Source organism: Poecilia reticulata, chromosome 16 (genome assembly GCF_904066995.2).
Source record: "Poecilia reticulata chromosome 16, P_reticulata-male-v2, whole genome shotgun sequence".
Classification (NCBI taxonomy): Eukaryota; Metazoa; Chordata; class Actinopteri; order Cyprinodontiformes; family Poeciliidae; genus Poecilia; species Poecilia reticulata.
In genome coordinates, this window is record NC_088845.1 from 4,055,452 (window position 1) to 4,068,381 (window position 12,930).

A 12,930-nucleotide genomic window follows, 5' to 3' on the forward strand; every position below is an offset into this window, starting at 1 on the left:
TAAAACGTGGGAACACAAGGGAACGGGTAGTGGGTTTCATAACTGTACGCACTTTGTTTTTGAATCTCTTTTATCGGACGCTTCCTTTTACGAGATCACTTTCACATTTATTGCAGTCTCCCTTGAACCAAACAGATTTCAGTGCAGTGTATCCACGTGATTCACTGTTTATTTACCTGGAGAGAAATTAGTTTTATTGTTTTATTCTGCTGGTTTCCTGTTTTTTCTTTAGTTATTAAATCCACCGTTCAGACATAACAGTCTCTCATCACGCTTATTCAGCTTTCTGTCCTCATTCATGTTTTAAAAAGCCTGAAAATCAGCATTGTTTTAATTTTGTTGGTTATATCAACAGGAATTTTAACCCTTATTTTCATTTTACTTATAAACCAACTTTATACTTTTAAAACTTTGAAGACCTTTTTACCAAGTCGGCGAGCAGCTCAGAGAAGCAGCTTTTCCATCACAAATATTTGTAATGTCAAAAGGCCTGACTTGTTTTGCTCCTTCATGTTTGAATCGAGGCTCTTATTTATTGTTGCATAGGTCTTATTTGTATATGAATGCTGGAAAATAATTTTTTGCTTATGTGTTTTACCAGTATTTTCCTCTGTGTTTATTCTCAAGTGGGATCATTAAGATTTAATCTTAACTAATCTAATTCAGCCCTCTCCAGGCCAACATTTAGACATAATTAAGCCGTGAACAGTTTATTAAGGCCGGGTGGGTTCATGTTTACTTTTATTATTATTATTATTATTATTATTATTATTATTATTATTATTGCCTTTGGACCAGGATAGTATTAAGCTCACCTTTCAATCTACAGCTTTAAAACAAAAATCAAAACAGAACAAGGATAGACTATTTCTTCTCTTTTTTCACATAAACTTACATTTAAGCCAAGAGCTGCATTGGAAGATTTGAATCACTGTTTGGGCTGGAGCCAGAGGGTACAAACATTATCTCAACATCAACAAGCAGGGGGAATTGTTAGACTTACTCTGCTCAAAGTTCAGCAACTCCACTGAGAAACCCATCTAAAGCCCAAATGTAAAACAACTAGGTTTTTTTACTACTACTTTTATCCAATTGAAAATACTTTATTTGTCCCAGAGGGATTTTAAGTGTTGCTGTAACTCATAACATCCAAGTGTCTTCAAAGAGTTGTTCTGTGGGTAGAAAAGGTCTCTGGTAGCAGTCAGGCTTGCAACAAATCTGAATATTCCTCTGACTGAAGATATTGTTGCTCAAACATTGTGCAGCAAAGACGATATTACTTGTCCTTGATGACACCACCAGTTGTTGGCAAGCATTGCTAATCAGCCTCACTTGCTTTTGCTGCATTTCTGTAAAGCTCCCCACATGCTTCATGCCAAAATCGGTCCTCGCTGATGTTGACGTGCTACAAAAATTGTCTTTTTTGACAGAAATCTGCGCAAAGCATCGTGTGATTGGTCAGAAGTTTGTTGCTGAGTTTTATGCAGAAATGCACTCGGAGTGCAGTGTTGATATTTCTCTTCAACTAGTCCACTGGAGGGAGGGGGAACTGTTCAGTTTCAGATGAAGTATGTGGGAGTCTTAAATCTTTGTCTGGTCAGAGAGACGTTGGAGTCGGAAAAGTAATCCTTTCTCATTGTGATTGATGGAAGAGATGGTTTGAACTTCCTCATTCTGTCTCTGATCTTTGGTTCCGCTATGCATCCATGGAGCCTTATTTTACACTTCTCTGGGATTTAAGGTCATAGTTCAGGTATTGTTTGAGCTTTAAAATAATAATCAGCTATGCCTGGTTGCAAAAACAATACCTTGATGCCATACCGTATTCCAAAAGTAAAAAAAAAGTTATGGCAAACATCCTTCCAGCTGCACAACATCCAAAACCAGAGGGAATAATTGTTCAAAAAGGTGATGGCTCAACCGAGATAATTATGAACAAAAGTCTACAAAAAGAACAAATCAGAACTAATACAGCAGATCTACTCCAACATCCAGCCACCATGAGTGGCACGATCCTAGAATAAATGTTAGTGTTCATCTGATGCTTATCTTGATTCTTTAGTTAAATTTATGTCTGACTTGTTGACCTCAATCTTTCATGGTGAGGTTAAACGCTGTTTTGGTTCTCATCACTTTCTGTGGTTTTACTTGCATTGTTAGCCTGAGTTCTCTCTGGGAGCAACTTGGGCAAAACGCCAAAGACGGAAAATATTTGGAAGCAATTGAAAACCACCTCAGCACAAAATGGCCACCACATAAACAAGAATCTGTCACTGATGGCTGAAAAATAGCTTTTCATTTACAGAAGAGAGATGATAGATTAGGTCAGGGCAGACGGTGTTGAGGTCAATCACTGTGCTAAATATTTTTATTTTTATTTTGCTGTGCTTTGCTGGAGCTCACCGAGGGAACACGGAGCACATTCACATGCCTAGCTGACCCTTTTCATACATAATGACCCTCTCATGAATTCAACACGAGACGGTTGGGTATGATTCAGCGGGCCGTGTGCATTGCTGCGCTGCACTTATGCTTCCTATGGAGCCGTGACTTAAAGCTACATCCGCCTCGCCTTTGAATATTTCTCACTTGCTTTTTACGCACATTGCCGTAGGACTTTCAGTCATCCGCAAACAGTATCAGCAGCAAGTAACAAAGGCTGCTCCAGTTAAAGTCACATTCCGCAAAAAATCCACACAAGCAGACCAGCAAGCTTACCCGCTCACAAACAGATTTTATTTGGCTTTTTTAGTGGTGTGCTGACATGACCTGAGATGGTTCGGCTTCACATTCCCAGTCTTTAATTTATTCAAACTGGCCTCACAGTTTTGGAATGAAAGCTTGTGCTGGCAATGATGGAAAGTGAGAACAGGAATATTGGAGTAGGAATGGTTCCCTGCTGATTTCATCCACTGTAACCTGCCAAATTACAATCTGCACAAACCTTCCAGACAATCTAACATAAAGTAAATTCAGTTTTAACCTTTTACTTCCCACAAATGTTTAATGTCCTGTATCAATAGAGTACATTAAGGTGTTAAACTTAGCCAATTATCTTAGTGCTGTTTAAAGGCACTGTGTGTAGTTATGTGGTGAAGGTGTTTCATTAACCACTGAGAGCCACGTTCTACTGCTGAGAATGTTTTAAAGTAGTTATTGCCCCTTAAGATGTTTAAACTTTTAATAGAACTCCTCCAGCTTTGAAATTGATTTCTTAGCACTTCAACACATTATTTCTTCTTTTATTAACTAAAGTTGGGAAATCCAAGTAGACATTGGTCCATTACCAGTGTCAAGGTATATCGAGGGTGTGAAACATTTGATAATTTCTCTGACACTTTATTAAAAAGAAATAAACGGAGAAAGTTTTCTCTGGCTTAAAACATTTTTGTTTTAATGACTGTTTAGTATTATGTGCCAGTTCCAAACTCTCTTTACAGATCACATAAAGTACGAAAGCGTAAAATTGATGAAGTGAAAAGCAAATAATCTGTCATTTGATAGCTTGGTGTGAGAACGTTTATGTTGTGATTGAGAGAGTTTTTGTTGGTAGGCTGGCATCTGCTACACATCCATCATCCATTTACTGCTGGAGAGATTGACCAACAAATCTCTTTTGTGCACATCGTGATGTGATTCAGACTATAAAATCTACAAAGACTGTCCTTATTTTTTTTCAAGACTTTTTTTTGTTGGAAGACAAATACCTGAAATATTTCAGATTCTTTGATTCATGCTGAGAAATGATCAGCGTATCTATAGAAGTCACATACAGTTTATTTATTTATTTTCCCATTGTTTAAACGAACATGTTGTTGGACAGTTTTAAGGGTGAAACGAAATGCATCCAAGGGGAAACTCATCCAATGAGAGCTTCCCTGCAAAAACTGCTGAAACCTCATGTAAAGTGTTAGCGAAGCACTTTTACCTTTGAGTGGGTTGAAGGTAAAACTTAGGTGCCATAGTTTGGGGCAACATTTTTTCCTTCTACATCTCTGTCTGTCACTTCCTGTCTTTCTTTCTCCCTTCTTCCTGCCCTCCGTCCCTCCCTCTCTTCCTAATCTCCTGATTCACTCGGTCACGACAATTTCTCCCTTTTTCCTGTCCTTCTCTTTCTGCCTGTCTCAGAGTGTCAGCAGTAAAGCCTTTCTGTAGGCAGTATCTCCAACTGCAGATGGCTCTTAAGTGTATGCATGCATGTGTGTGTATGTGTGTGTTTGTATCGTGGCAGGGCGTTGGGCAGCTCTGGGCCACATCAGCTCAAGCTCCACTGGTTCTGTTTGTGTGCGTACATGTGTTGGTGTTTCCAAGTGTGTCGCCCCGTCTCTTTCTTTACGTGTGTGTTTTCATTAATGTGTGTGTGACCGCAAATACGTCCACCTCTCCCTCTCTGCTCGCACGCTCTGCAGTGGCCCATGAGAACGCCTCATACAATATTCAGTCTCGGTGAGGCTCTCTGTTGTGTACGCGTGTGCGTCCCTCATGGATGTTTCTCTCCCGTCCCGGCTTTTATTCTCCCCCGCTCCGCTACCTCACCCTTTCTCTCTGTAGCCCAGGAGGCATTTAAAATCACTCCTCAGTATTTGTCCTCAATTGTCTCCTTCACCAGATGTGTGCCGGCTTCCACCTTGTTTTCATCCAGGTGTCCCTTTTGTCCCCTCTGCTTTTTTTTTTTTTTTCCTCTTTCCACCGAAAATCTTGGATTTTTTTTCCTTTTTATATACAGGAGTGAATAACAACTTTTATTATGAATCAGTGGGTTTCTGCTTCAATACCACTAGCTGAAGATTTAAAAAGTTGTAAAGATTTAAGAAGTACTACTTAAAATAAATAAAATATACGTAAAAATAGATGTTTTATGACAAATTATTTCATATTTATACCGACAGAGGACTGTGTTTCAAATAAGAGTTAGAAAACCCTGCAGTCAGTCGGTTCATTGTAAGGAGCAAACATTTCACCCACTGGTTCACCGACGTGTTATTAATATTTTTGAAACAACAATGGCGCTCTAAGGCTCAGAGGAAGAAGATATATTAATTTTTTTGATGCCTACATAATAATAATGTTGGTAGCATATGTTGGGTCTTGACAAAGGATAGCTCCGTTTTCTTTTTTTTTTCCCCAGACAGAAAAGTATGTTGCATTAACAAATTTACCAAATGTATTGATGAGTAGATTTGACATTTACATCACATTTAATAACAGAAGAGTCTACTTACTTTTCAATTTTGTTATCTTGACCAGAAATTCTTAGTAAAGGTGAAAAAGAAACAAAAATACATCTGCCGTTGGGAAAGAAAAGTAAGTTTACCTTCACAGCAGTCCTAGGAGTTGGGAGGGAAACTATCATCCAGGTTCTGCTGCTCAAATTTGGTTTATTAACTAGTCAACTGTGTTCAGGAAAACACTGTTGCCAACTCAGTGACTTTGATGCTATATTTAGAAACGTTTTTAGACCCATCTAGAAACTTTTTTCTTTTGTTCAGAGAAACAGCTGGTGACAAATCTAGCTACATTTGTGTCTGAAATGGTTTTATACCTAAGCAAGGCTTTGCATTGTAGATATCAATAATGTTTGTAACCAACAGAAAAATTCAACTGCAGTTAGTCACCTTTCAACCCAAAGAGGGCAGCACTAGGAGCAACTTTAGTACAAATACTCAATAATTAAACAAGCTTACACAAAAATGGCACAATTAGCACAGTCACAAAAGAAAGCTCCTTTAAGGTCTAATTTATCCAGATTATATGCAAAAATGCTTTGGAGGTTAGTTACCATTTAGGGATACAGTCATACTAAAATTCATAATAAAAATATAAGTACTGCCCTTGTTGGTTTTACGGTTTTAATTTGTAAATGATCTGGCTTTTATGATTTTACCATAACTTGGCAAAAAAGATTCAGATAACAATCTAAATAGTGATTTTCCCTGTTGACCCCATGTCTTTTATCCATGGACCACTGGAGATGGTACCGTTTGCACTGCTGCATATTCTAAACAGATTAAAACAATGGATGGATGTAGTGGGACGGATACATTTTTCTGAAACTAAGCACATCACACAACTATAGATATGCACAAATTATGTAAAACTCCAGAGTTTAAAAATTGCATTTCTTCTTTTTACTGCAGCAGTGTTACCAAACAGTTTGAAATCATTTTACAGAAATATTATTTAATTGAAAACATTTAAGACAGATTCCACTGCAGGAGTTGATTTAATATATTCACCTTAAGATATTTCAGACTCTATATATTTCAATTACCACTTCAAAACGATTGTGCAATTTGAAATAAATTAATCCACTATGCCAGGTTGGGAATATTGAATATTCAATTAACCTTAACTCTGGCACGATTACCTTTATACTGACTAGGCCAAAGTAGCGCAGTTCAGTCATGATAAAAAAAAATACTGGATGTTAGAACAAACTTCTCATTCCAGCTTCCAAGCATGATGGTGAGCTGAGCTTGTTTTGCTACCAGGGGACCAGGGACCCTGCAGTCATCCATGAAATCCTCTGTGTACTAAAGTACTACAGAGTCAACAAGCGATTCCAGTACTTTGTCTTCCCTTCTACAGCTGTGAATATTGATAATGATTATTATTCTCATTTTTCTCCTAAGGAAGCCTATTTTGCATCAGGGTGCTGTGACCATAATTGCATTTATTCAGTGTTGGGGCTGTCAGGAAAACTTATTAGACCAGAACAGCCGATGTGAAAGAATGGCTGAATTATACAATAATCATTAAAGATTATCTCCACTTGCACTTGGTTTAACATCAGCAGTCGAAGAGCAAGCTGAGACATACCAAGTGACAGAGAAAAGAGGAAGAAGGAGAAGAGAGAGGGGATAATTGGGTAGTCACAAAGTGTGCCCATTTGCTGCTCTGCCTCTGTGAATCTCTTTGAGCAAGTGCTTTTGAGTATAAATTATGAAGTGTGGATGTAGTCATGCAGGAACAGGCACTCAGTCTTACGTGCACACAGTTACACACTTGTGGGCACTGGCTGCACGTCACGCTGCTTGTCCCTGAATTATTAGGAGCACTTTATTTTACATTGATGTTTTTATTTTGTCTGTGTGTATGTGCAAGTATGGTCTCAGTATGCATCGTATCGGTAGACATCCCTTCACTATGGTGCAAGCTTAAGAGGAAATACATATGCACACAGAGCCTCTCTAAAACGCACGTGCTGCTTGTACTGTGTGTGTGTGGGCAGCCTGGCTCTACTGTCAGAATGTATTAATCCGTCTGACTGCAGATCCCAATCAGGGCAAAGAAAGGAAGAGAGCTGGAGACAGAGGGAACACGAGCGGACGAAAGGCTGAAAGAGTGGCGATGAATAGCCGAGTGGAGAAAGCAAAGATTCACGTCGGAGAAGGAGGATGGATGCCCTTTTTTTTTCCCTTTAAGCAGCTCAAGCGAGGCAGATCTCACCAATGAGATTTGCTGTAGGACCTAAAGACTTTGGTTAGCCCAAGAGCCTCAGTTATCTCAAAATACCACATTTCTCACTTCCCTAAGTATCAGTATATTCTTCTTTGTGCCACAATAAATTTAGCATCTCAAACCTAGAAAATGGGCTTTTAGTTTTGGATCATGTTATCACTTGTCTCCTCAACAGATCACAGGTTAAGACTTTGTTGACCTGGAAGTGCTCCTCAGATTATCCTCCTTTGTCACTCAGTCTTGGAGATCTTCCAGCTAAAGCCCATCTTTGAATAACATGCAGGTCCTCACAAGCCAGGGGTCGCTTTCAACTGGCACGTTGAACCAATTATTTTCATTATGACTTCTAAATCATTTAATTATGATTTCAATCAAAAACTCTATTCTGATAGACATTCAGTGCTCTGAGCCTTATAACAAGAAGTAAGACTGATATTTAAAAGTAAATGTTATGCTGTACACTTACTGGCCATTTATCAGGAATACCATAAAGTGTATCTAATTACATTTGAAATATCAAATCAGTATATTAAATGGCTACAACTCAATGTATTTAAGTATTTAGATGTGGTGAATGAGATTTTCTGAAGTCTAAACTGAGCTTCAGAATAGATGGGAACATAAATTGATCTGACTTGGAGTGTGGCATGAGCAGCTATGTTATGTACATTTTGGGCAAGCTTTTAAAAGTGTCGGAAAAAAAACAAAAGAAAAAAAGAACATGAATTTTGTGTTTGCATCTTCTGGTTAGGAGTCAGTCAGTCTACACAAAGAATAATTTCATCAAATGTTGACTTTATGCATGGCCACACATCTCATAAAACTGGAGAAGTTTTCAGAAATATGTTGCTATCAAGCAAGTTATAATAGTTCTGTTCTGTGAACTACTATTGGAGATGCTGCATGCTGTCAGGACACACAGAGAAAGAAATGTAATTCTAATGCACGTCGATAATGGAAACAACTGATTGGTCATGTGAGGTAAATGTTCGCTACATGAGAACTTATGTTTCTATCTCAGCAACAAAAGGTCACTCAACCAAAGCAAATGTTAGATTTTTGGTGAAATCAGTTCCTTTAACTCCACAGTGACCTGATCTCAATAGAGTAATGCACCTTTGGCTTGTGGTGAAGGAGATTCACATTAATTTGAAGCGGACAAATCTGCAGCAACTTTGTGATGCTGTGATGTAATATGGACCAAAATGAGATCATTGGAATATATTTTCTGTTGTTACTTTTCAGTTTTATGTGACAGCTGAGGAAGACACAGAGATGGCTAACAGTGTCTTTTTACTCAATATGTAGAATACTCTAAGAGATGGAGTATTTCTGACGAGTAACTAACAGAACTATAATGAACTAAGACTCCATACTGTGGAGCTTAATGTAAAGTTTCTGACTGCTTAACTCATTCTCTGTAAAGGAAATAAATGTTTCACATCATTTTGTTTTCCAAAATCACTCCCTCTCTCCCTTGTTGTTCTACCTTCACTGTTATAGGCTAGCATGCACCAATCAGCCCAGAGATGTTTAGGGCTTTGGTTGAGTGACCTTTTGTTGCTGAGCAGGACGTCACGCATGGTCTACTTCCTCTGTTACCAAGCAAGTTGTCTGAGGCCTCCTGGGGGTCAGTGAAAGCAGAGACACAAATATGTCCCACCTAAATTATTCCAGTTAGCACAGATAGGGTAGAGGCTGTTACAGAAGAGGTGAAGTATGAAGGTGTTGAAAAAGATAAATACAAATAAATCCTGTTTTATACCCAATTTTTGTTGTGTTCAAAGATATAGTTATTTTAGAAAACCTCAGAATTTTTTTATTCAGCTGCAAGCTAATTTATACCAAGTTATTACCCTTTTGTACCTTCTTGTTTTCATTTCAGAAATAAAGTAATATGTCATGAATTATATAGATAGTCATTAGATGCTCAAATCTCACATAATATATTGCAAATCACTGCAGTATAAATGTGTGAATTAGTGATACTGCAAAGGAATCTTTGTAATATTTTTGGCAAATTTAAGACAGGCCTGAGAAAAGTGAGGATATGTTGAAACTGATCATTTTACCACTGTTTACCAATGAAGTTGCCATTGATATCGTTGATAATCATTCACTATTGTTTATATGGAAGTCAATATTGCATTTAATGTGTTTTCAACTATTTTTCTCTGGATGGGAAGTCCTGGCGTCTCTCTAGATGAACCAGCAGTTTTATCTATTCCAAATGCTTATTTGATGACTGAAGTAAAAAAAAATAAGTCTCCACTTTGCTCATTTATTTTACTGTTTCATGCAGCAGAAAGAACATATAGGCGGTCATCACTTATTTAGTGAAGGTATTTGTTGTGCTCATCCTAAATCAAAACAAGCAAATCAAACAACTTCCTTTTTCATGAACTTGTGTGTTTTGTGAAGTAATAACTTTGTGCTTTTCCTTCTTCAAATGTTATTAGGGATTGTTTTCTTGACTAAGCCTGGCAGGTTAGTGCCTTGAAAAATAATAGCAGCTGAGGTATATAACACAACATCTAAATATCCCAGCAGACATTCCATTCCTGAGACTTTGGACATGATGTCCCAAATGAGTGACTGGAGGGGACTCTGTGAGAGTGTGGGTGACTTGTTTCTGTCATTACATGACATCCCTGACCTGAAAAAGACAGCAGGAAATTTACTTGCTATCCAACTCAAATAGTTCTGCTCTAGATTGTTAAAATCTGTAGAAACACAGAAAGATGAATCTCAGATTCTGCAGTAAACATTGCTTAAGATTCTAAGAAGGTCTTTATTTTTGGTATTTTCTTAATTTTTCACCTGGAGTGGCTTTCAAAAACTGACATTTTTTGCCAACATGTCCAGCTAAACGTAAACACAACGTATCAAATTTGTATTTCAAATTTCAAACTGCTCTAATAAAAAGAGCCTCTCTAAAGCATGCAACAAGCTGATGGCACCTTTTGAGTGTGAGTAAGCGTGCAGTCCTTGATTGCATGCCAAAGAGCATTTAGTTGACGAAGCAAAAGAAGAGAAGATGAAGCAATATAATTTTCAGTTTAGGGTGCCAGCTCCTGCCGAGCGTTAAATTCAATCCAGTTGAAACCACTTCTGCTGCAATTTGGCACAGTTTTTCAGACCCATGGGCAACTTTTTGTTTTAAATATTGAAATTTTAATTATTCTTTTTCTCCAATCTTAAATAAGTTATCCTAAAACACTGCAAGATTATTCTTTGTGGGAACAAAAAAGCCACATCTGAAGACTTGAACACTCTCATGATGACCATCAGAAACTGAACGGACATCCTTTGCAGAAAAATGTCATAGACAGAAAACATGCAAGCACAAGTGGGAGACTTTGCACTTTTTTTCTGAGTGTTGCATTAAAGGTGGTGAGAGAGCCATGAAAAGGAGGAACACAAAAAAGGAAGACATCAGCAACAATGTTTCATAGAAAGCAAGCAACAGAGGGTGGGCAGGCAGGCGGGCGGGCGGGCAAGTGGACGCATGGGTGGGCGAGACAGCGAACCAGAGGAAAAGGAAGACGGGGAGGGAGGGCGACAGTGCGGGAGATGGGGGCGGGGCTTGTGTGCAACCGCAGCCATTCAGAGAGCGGCTTGGTGCCCTGCAGGCTGAATCTTACCCTGGCAACACAATAGAGAAGGGCAGAAGGGGAAACGGGGGACAGGTGAACAGATGGCTGACTGACTGAGAGACAAGCTGATCAGTGCATGAGGGAGTGTGCTTGCATGTGTGTGAGCCAGAAGATACGCGTGTACTGTAATGTAGCGCACAAACACACATACTGCTAACTGTGAGAAAGAGTGGGAAGAAAAACACAGAAACTGAGAAAGGGAAAGTTGCCCATGTTTGCACTGTAATTTTCACAAAATATCAGTTGAGTTTGCAATAAACTAGGACAGACGAGCATTTCATGTTCAGGAAGAAAAGAAATTACTGTGTGAGCAAGTGGCATGACATAATGGGAGGCAAACACACTATGAATCTCTGTGCCTGCATAAGTGCATGATAACAATTTTACATTTCTGTTATAAATATTTATGATTTTACACAAATTTAAATAATGATTAAGCATACCATGCTACCATGTATTTACAGAATATTTGTCCAAACTGAATGATTTTGCTCACACTTTCATCTTATCCGTCCACAAATTTCTTACAGTAATCACTTTTTCCTGTCATAATTTATCCTGAAATACAATTTCCTCCAAGAAAACACAATCTTAGCTGTGAATTGTAGAAGGAAGACATCAGCAACAATGCTTCAATGTTGCTGATGAGGTCCTAAACCTCTTGCTCACACACACTGATGGCCACTAAAAGACTTTAACTCTTTCATTTATACACTTTGTAACTAAGTTGCCTGTATAGCACAAGTCTTTGTCCGTTTGGAAGAGAATCCTAATGCCCAGAATCCTAATTCCTGGCTGATGGCTTGAAATGTTACTTTGATTTTTTTTTTCACATCACGTTCTTTCATCAGGAGGCCATCTGTTTTCTGAAGTTCACCAGTCCCTCCTGCGGCAAAACACCCACACTACCTAATGTTGCCAGCTCTGTACTGCACAATTAGGAGGTTGTTCTCATGCTTTTCCACTACAGTGTAATAATAGCTATAGTCTGACCAAACATGTCAACTTTGGTTTTATTGCACCTCAGGACATGTCTTCAAAAAATGCACCTTGAAAGCTGTAATTTGGCATTTAATGTTACTTTTGGAGTACTGGCTTCTTATTTGCTGAGTGATCAGAATATGTTGGTGACTGAGACAAGGGGCCCCTCGTCTTCCTGAATGGTACAATGACTAGATATTCCTATAGATTTTGAATAATGGAAAGTGTAATCTACTGGTGATCCACAACTCTCTTCCTGATATCTTGGCTGATTTCTTTAGATTTTTCCATTATGTCACACAAGCAAGTCATGTTTTAGAGATATTGCCTTGAAACACGTACACTGGTGTACCTTGAATAACTGTTATAAACCAAATAAATGTTAATCTTAATGAAGACTAACAAAATTACATCAATAAATCCCAATAAATTTAAAAATAGGATTAAGTGCAGTTAATGTGTGCAGTTTAAATCACACTTTTTTATTTGACTGGTGTCCTACAGCAGCATATTACAAATGGGTATGTTTTCCAAGAGCACTGTTGTTGTTTGTGGAGCCGTTTGTTCTGACATACAGTCACTGCCATGGAGTTATCTAAAAAAAGAAGGAATAAATAGTTATTTTCTTCACTTTTATATTTATCACAACAGTACTACAGAGTATCACGATAAAAACCCCTAACGGTTTGGTCATCGCAAGAGAGTAATATAGAAATATCATGACAAATCGTCTTTCTGCACTTTGACCTTGTGCAAAAATTTCTAACATAACAAAGGGAAGCTTAAACATTTTATAAGAAATATTTTATGTCAATATGTTGGTTTTCTTAGG

The 12,930-nt window shown here is 38.1% G+C and overlaps 1 protein-coding gene across 15 annotated transcripts in view; it reads left to right on the forward strand.

Moving 5' to 3' along the window:
* Positions 1–12,930, forward strand: part of mef2d (myocyte enhancer factor 2d) — a 108,565-nt gene that overhangs the window by 47,530 nt on the left and 48,105 nt on the right. The window lies entirely within an intron of this gene.